At 45.0% G+C, this 7,572-nt stretch overlaps 1 pseudogene; it reads right to left on the bottom strand.

Moving 5' to 3' along the window:
• Nucleotides 1-2,568: 2,568 nt before the first annotated feature.
• On the bottom strand, nucleotides 2,569-2,687 carry LOC120622348 (uncharacterized; annotated as a pseudogene).
• Between the last annotated feature and the right edge of the window lie 4,885 nt (nucleotides 2,688-7,572).

Genomic DNA, 7,572 nt, shown 5'->3' on the forward strand with positions numbered 1-7,572 from the left:
TAAAGGAGGGAGCAAAAAAATCACCTATAATCCCACCACCCAATGATAGCCCTGATGCGACTTTTGTATATTTTTCCAAGTACTATTTTCTATGCATGCAGACATATGTTTTTACATGAGTTAAAATCATTAACGAAAGAGTGGTCTTAATTTTCTCTCTCCCCCTGCCCACTGAAGAAAATCTGGAGCTTGCCTGTTCAGTTTTCTCTCACTTCTCTCTTCTAAAGAGAGGAAGAATTATTACTTGCTGAGGAGAGCTAAGTTGATCTACATAATAAAGGAATGCAGTGGGAAGAGGAAGATGTCCAGAGTTGGGAAAAGCCTCATGGACTGGAATTTAGTAGCATGTTCAGATTGTAATACATTCGAGGTGAGCAGCTGCAGGGCAGAGAGAACTGAGCTTGGAGGAATGGGCTTCTGCGATAGGCTGATATATGCTTATGACTTGGAGCCCTTTTAATGTTCTTCCAGGGACGTGATTAAGTAATAGAATTTACTTCGTGTTAACTTTGGCCGTTAATCTATACATTACATCTATATAGAGACTGAACCCTATGATCTATCTTCCCTCTCATTTACCAGGCAAGACCCCTGGTAATGTTGGATTCTTGGAAGAACCCTGGTAAAAACATTACCAGGGTTATGTTTTTGAAAGATGGGGTCACACTATATTTCCTTTTCATATCTTTTTTAAAATTTAATTTCATGGTCAAGTCAATTAATGCAGATATGTATTATCCTTTTAAACAGCTGCATGGTGGTTCACGGTTCATCTTCACCATAATTTATTTGACTCCTCCCCTGTTGAGGATCTCTATGTTATTCCATGTTCACCGTTGTCAACAATTACCCAGAGGCTATCCTCTTTGTGTGTATGTCTTTGCATTCTTGCCGAATGTGTCCTTAGAGTATATCCCTAAAAGCCTCATTACAGGGTCAAAAGATAAGAGCATTCAAAATTTAGTGCACAGTGCCAAGTTGCTCTCTGAAAAGACTGAACAAGTTAACACAGCCAACCTCAGGGCTGGATTCTGCTCTTGAATGTAGTAGTGCTGGCAAGGGAAGTCTCAGTGGGCCCAGTGGGCAGAAATGCTTAGGGAAGCAGCTGAGCCTTGGCATATGGTGGAGAGAGAGGGGAGAGTCTTCCAGGGAAGATGTTAAAAAAGCCCAGTGAAGGCTGTATGGACCATTACTTAGCAGCCTTTCCTTTAGCGAATCACCCTTTCCTCGTTCCATGGTAACCCCTTCGGCCCGTGAGCTTTGCGTGGACACCTTCGCCCCGACTCCCATCCTGGGCTGGCCACAGGGGCGACCACATGACTGGATCGAGATCCGTCAGAAGTCTCCATGTCTTAGTTGGGATGATTGGTCCAAGGAAAGACACATTGCCAACCTGGAAAGAAGTCTCTCTTGCCTGCTAAGCATCATGTGACACCAGAACTGGCAGTAACTCTCTCCTCCCATCATGTGAGAACTGCTGAGATGACGCTGAGCTGGGAGATGGAGGCAAAACCTTGACAGCATCACTGAGCCCCAGGATCCAGCCACATCTGGAGCCAGCAGGTCCTATCCTGGACTTTTCGTTTATATGAGCCCAGATGTTCCTTTTCTCTGCCCCGCTCCTCACCAAATTGCTATTGAATTTTATTTTTTTAAGCATTGGGTTGTTTCTTTTTTTACTAAATTTCATATAACATAAAATTAGCCACTGAACACTTTAAAGTGTGTGGTTCAGCAGCATTGAGTACAGTGTTGTGTAACCATTGCCTCTATCCAGCTCCAAGGCATTTCATCACCCCAAAAAGAACCCTATACCCAACAAGCAATCACTTCCTATTCCCCGCTTTCTCTGAACCTCTGGCAACCACTAGTCTGTATTCTGTCTCTATGGCTTTAGCTGTTCTGAAAATTTCATATAAATGGAATCATATAATACGTGGCCTTTTGTGTCTGGATTCTTTCACTTAGAATGATGTTTTCGAAGTTAATGTATGTTGTAGAATGTTTAAGTACTTCATTCCTTTTGAGGGCTGAATAATATTCTACTATACGGATATACCTACCACATTTTGTCTGTTCTCATGGACCTATGAGTTGCTTCTACCTTTTGGCTATTATGAATAATGGTGCTATGAATATTCCTGTATAAGTATTTGTTTGAATACCTGTTTTCAATTCTTTGGGGTATATACCTAGGAGTGGAATTTCTGGGTCATATGGTAACTCCGTGTCCACATGTTCCTTTTCCAGTTTAAGCTAATGTGAAGTGGATTTCTTTCCTGGGCAACCATAGGAGACCTGAGCTACTCAGGCCTTGAAAGACAAACTGGCATGGCCAAAATGGGGTGCAGAGAGGAGATGTTCTGCCTGGAGAGAGTGGGTGAGTAGCAGCACAGATATGGAAAATAGGGAGGGAGTACATTCTCGAGTGGGAGTGCCACATGCGAAAGTACTTAAACCACGTTTTGTTTTTTTTTTAAGGCGAGGCACCCCATGGTTGATTTCACAGTTTGCAAGGAACTTGTCAGCTTACAATCCCTTATTTTATTTTTATTTTTTTATTTTTTACACCTACAGCACCTGGTCTTCCTAGGTGGTCTTCCATCCAAGTATTAACCAGGCCCGACCCTGCTTAGCTTCAGAGATCAGACAGGATCGGGCTTGTTCAGGGTGGCATGGCTGTAGACTAAACTGCATACTTTAAGTATCTTCAAGTAGCAGGGCCATACTGTCAGGGAGACCCACAGAAAAGAGGAATCTTAGAGCAGCTGTTTTGGCAACCCAGTCCACGAGAGGAAATGCCCCTCCACCCTCTTTCTCTTTTTTCTCCCCTTCCTGCCATCGCCTGTGCGGAGATGAGCCAACAGGGAGTATTCTGAGTGGGAGAGAATACACTTTTTCTTTTTAAACAAGAAGAGCCTCCCACAGCTCTGCCAGGTCTCCATTGTGATGAGCCCCAGGTCGGCCCTCAGGACCATGTTTGAGGGTGGCCAGCCACCTTTATACACAATCATGCTGCCCAGGATTCCGGGTAGAGTGAGGCCCTGGCCCGCTTAGAAAAGAAATTATTGGGGCCTCTGCTCCTGTTCCTTTATTACCTGTCATCCACCCTCTCCACACCCCTGATGTTATCGGTCCACTTTGCGGGGATCAGATCAGAGCAATTGAGATCCACGTTTCTGCTCACTCTGGTTGAACATGGGTCGAGATTCACCTCAGAGTTAGTGTGTTTCCCACTGTGGAATGTACTTCAGGTAGAAAGTGACTCTACTGAATTCTCTTCGTGTTGAGCGCCTTCTGTCTGTGTCATACTGGGCTAACTCCTGAGCAGTGGAAGAAGAGGAGCTGGGTGGGGACATGGGGTGGCAGAGCACTGGAAATGTTAATAACCTAAGGCTCCTGATTGAGGAGCACGCAGCTCCGTGGGGAAGATAGACATGTACCCAGAGGAGACCAGCGGCAGCATGAGAAAGTGCAGACAAAATTACAATAGCAGGGAAATTTGGGTTTAGATCCCTCCTAGTGTGTATTTATTTACTTAATTTAATACATAGTTTTAAATTTTAATCAAAGTAATGCCTTCACATAATTTAGGAGCTGAGACCTACCAACAGCCAGCATCAAGTTGCCAGCCAAGTAAGGGAGTCATCTTGGAACTGAATCCTCCAGCCAGCGGTCCCCTACCTTTTTGGCACCAGGGACCGGTGCTCCTATGAGAATCTAATGCCTGATGATCTGGGGTGGAGCTGAGGAGGTGATGCCAGCACTGGGGAGCGGCTGCAAATACAGATGATGAAGCTTCACTCTCTGACCTGCTCCTCACCTCCTGCTGTGCAACCCGGTTCCTAACAGGCCATGGATGGGTACTGGTTGGCGGCAGCTTAAGGGGTTGGAAACTCCTGCTCCAGCCCCAGTCAAGCCTTCAGATACCTGCAACCTCAGGTGAGATCTTGACTAAAACCTTGTAAGGTACTGCATCAGAACTGTCAAGCTAAGTTACTCCCGAATTTTTGACCCAAAGGAACTGTGAGATAATCAATGTTTTTTGTTGTTTGAAGCAGCTAAGTTCAGGGGTGATTTATTACACAGCAATAGAGAAATATTACATAATGTTTGCTATTATTATTCTCTTGGGTCAGTAACCTGAGCACAGAAGCTGAGAAAGGTGATGTTTTGACTCAGGTGTGCTGTGAACAGTATAATAACTGAGGACACTTGGCTCATAGGTTGTGTATAAGGGGTACTCTAGGACCATCTGGACACGCTACAAAGCTTCTTTTGAAATGTTAAGTTTCACACCAATCTGCAGTATGCTTCAGAAACCAGTGGTCTCGGGGAGCAGATGCCAGGGCTGACAGACCTCATTCACAGATGACCTCAAGTTCTCGGGTGACAAACATCAAAATGAGAGTTATGGGGCTGTTGATCTAAGGCAGTTCGCACAGTTAGGAATTGACAGAGCACTTTCAGTAGAGAAAGTGGTCCCAGCCATAGGTTCATTTGAGTCTGGCCCACGTTTCCAGTGTGTGGTAGTTCACTCATGAAAACAGTGAAAACCTCGGCAGTATGTCCCAGTGAAACTGGTTTCCTTCCCTGTCACCAGGAGCTGGATAGAGCTGTGGGGCCCATGACAGCTGCATTTTGTCAGCTAATGTGACCTCATGTCCAAGAAGTCCCCACCCCTCTTTCCTCTAGGTACCTGAGATTCTGGGAAATGGGCTCTATTTTCAGTCTCTAGGTTTCCTTGTGATTCAAGCATCAAGCTCCTCGGAAACAGGTGGCCACAGAAGAGCCGAAAAAGAGGAAGATGAAGCAAGACCCACACAGACCCACAAGGAGACAGTTCTCAACCTAAAGGCTCCGGAAATCTATATCAAAAATTCTCTCAGCAGTCAGCCCTTCGAGACACCCACTGTAGTGGGGAGTATACTTGGTAGCGCTTCTCTGTGTGACCAAAGGGTTAGCCAGTTTGAACCTCCTTCCTTGAAAGAAGTTTGATATAAAACACTCGAAAAAAGTATTTTAACATTTCCATATTTCTTGCTGCTTATTTCTTTCTTTTCTGGTTTTGCTGCTTAGAGATAGACCTTAAAATCAGCTACACCTACCTCCCCATGGTTATAAGGGGAAGCAGTTGAGAAATGACCACTTTTCAATTGTCCTATGTCCCTTGGACAAGAAAGAACACAGAACTCGAGTTTGAACTGTTTAAGGACTGAGGTGCTTACAAGTATTTCCTCTTCCAGCAGAGGCCCATGAACAGTAAAGAAAACAAATCCAGCCAACTGGTTATTTTAAAGCCTTCGCTAAGCATTTGATGAATGATGACTTTTGGATTAATCATTAAAATTGACTTCCAATTCCAATTTCCAATGGAAATTGAACACATCCAGGCGCTACCCAGAGGGTAAATGAAGAAACTGATATTTAAAAAGTTATTAAATATGGGTTTCTGAGAAATAAGCACAGTTTGTGTGGATAGGAGTGCTCCTCCGTAATCTGCTTGACCTCCACTCAATATCAATGCCATAGCTGAAGTGTGAATGATGTGTCAATAAGGTGTCCATCCCTAGCAGCAACTTTAGACAAGGCTGGCAGGAAAAGAAACGCAAAACCGAAATCAAAGTAAAATACTGCCAATGCTTCTGTTGCAATTTGCATCACATTACCCATAATGATTTGTAATTTTACATTTAAAGCTATTATCTTTTGGCAGACACCTTGACTTTAAGTAAGTGTCTGTTACCCCAAGGGGCTGCAGCAAACTGTGTCTCGCATCCCACAATAAGATCCGGAAGAAGCGTTTCCACTTCTGAGAGCAGCTAGCCAGGCAGGAACGCGCCATCGGCCTGAGGCTGCGCCTTCCTCCTTGGCATGAGGCTGCCCTAGGCTGGCAGTTCTCATGGTCACTGCTTTTGTCATCCTGCCAAGAGCTTTAAGCTACCACTTTCCATCTGCCCCCAGCTCTTTCTGCATAGAAAGAATCAAATATCTTACATTCTTCCCTTGATGCCTTAGGAGTGTCTGATAAATGCACTAAAGGATCACCTCTTAGTCTCTGGCATCTAGGAACCTACAGATGCTTAAAAACAGCAAGAAAGCTCCAAGGAAAGCTGCTTGCAGCATGAAAAGTTGGATGGATTCCAACAGGAGTGCCACCTCCCTAACCCCATACACCTTTAAGTGACAGGAGACTGAGGAATGATAGAGGATTATCACAGAAAATTCCAGTCCTTTTGTCAGAGCCTGAAAGCTCCTTGGAGAAAATGACTACATGGAAATTCAATCAGAATGGAAGAACAGGCAGAAACTGAGGGGCAGGCTGGGGGCTGTTTTTCCCCCCGAACACACATTCTACACACTGATAAGTACTAATATAGTTAAGAGAAATAGGACAATTACATAAAGTACGTAGCCAGTGTCTGGCACATAGTAAGGGTATCAGGTAGCTCTTTCTGTTTAACAAATCACCCAAAATTTAGGGGCTTAAAACAACAACAGTTATTTAGCTCAGGATTCTGCACATCGTCGTACTGAGGCTGGCTGGCTCCTGCTCTGCGGTCAGCTTCGAACTCATGCTCTGTGGTCTAGGATGGCCTCAGCTGGGGCAGCTTCTCTACTCCTTTTGTCCCCCTCTTCATCAGCAAGCTAGCCCGGCCCATGCACATGAGTTTCCAAGAGAGAAATAGGCACGTTCTCTTGAGGCCTGGGCTCAGAACAGCACAGATAATACCCACTGCATTCTAGTGGGGAAAGCAAGTCACCAGGGCAGCCAGACTCTGAGAAATGGAGAAATAGCCTGCTGTTTTCGGTAGGAGGGGCCGCAAAGTCATCTCGCAAGCAATAAGCATAAGGGAGCAGTGAAGGATTATGGCCATTTTTTGCAATCTACCAATAAATTCTACGAGTGTGTATAGTTTTCAACCACTTCCAGAAGGAATTTTATTGATGTGTTTAGTTGACAGACCTAAGATGAAAAGATATATGGAAAAGCCAGACCATCAGACTGGTAAAGAAAGTAGTCAACGGGCGGCACCTTTGTTAATGTGTTGTCCCCCAACAGACAACCGCTCCCTGCGCCAGAGTCATTCCCCTGACCCAGCCCCACTTCCCCCTCCCTTCATGTGAGAATCTGGCTTGGCCTTGCTCCAGACTAGAGTCCTGCCCTCAGGACACCAGTGCGAGGTTAAGGAGACTTTCTCCATCTTCTGGCTCCCCATGGAGCAATTCTGTTCCCCTGTGAGCTACTTATCTTCTCGATGGAATCATTTCAGTCTCTCTGGGCAGAATGGAATTTCTGCTGCAAGAGTCGGGGGTTCTATACCTGATCTGGAATGTTTATTGCCCTCTTATCTGGGAGTTAGTAAGTGGTTCGCAACATATGGACAGTGTCCATGAGATCATCCTGTTCCTTGAGCTGACTAGATATTTGCAGACGAGTGTGAAGAAACCCAGGCTTTGTCTCAGTGTGCGCCAACTGGCTTCTGTCACATTTTCAGGTGAGATAAACCTGTTTAGTGATTTTTCTTCAGGAGCAGGAAAGGTGTCTCCTCTTCCTTCTGATTCCCACCA

This window comes from Pteropus medius, unplaced genomic scaffold (genome assembly GCF_902729225.1).
Source record: "Pteropus medius unplaced genomic scaffold, Ma_sr-lr_union100, whole genome shotgun sequence".
Classification (NCBI taxonomy): Eukaryota; Metazoa; Chordata; class Mammalia; order Chiroptera; family Pteropodidae; genus Pteropus; species Pteropus medius.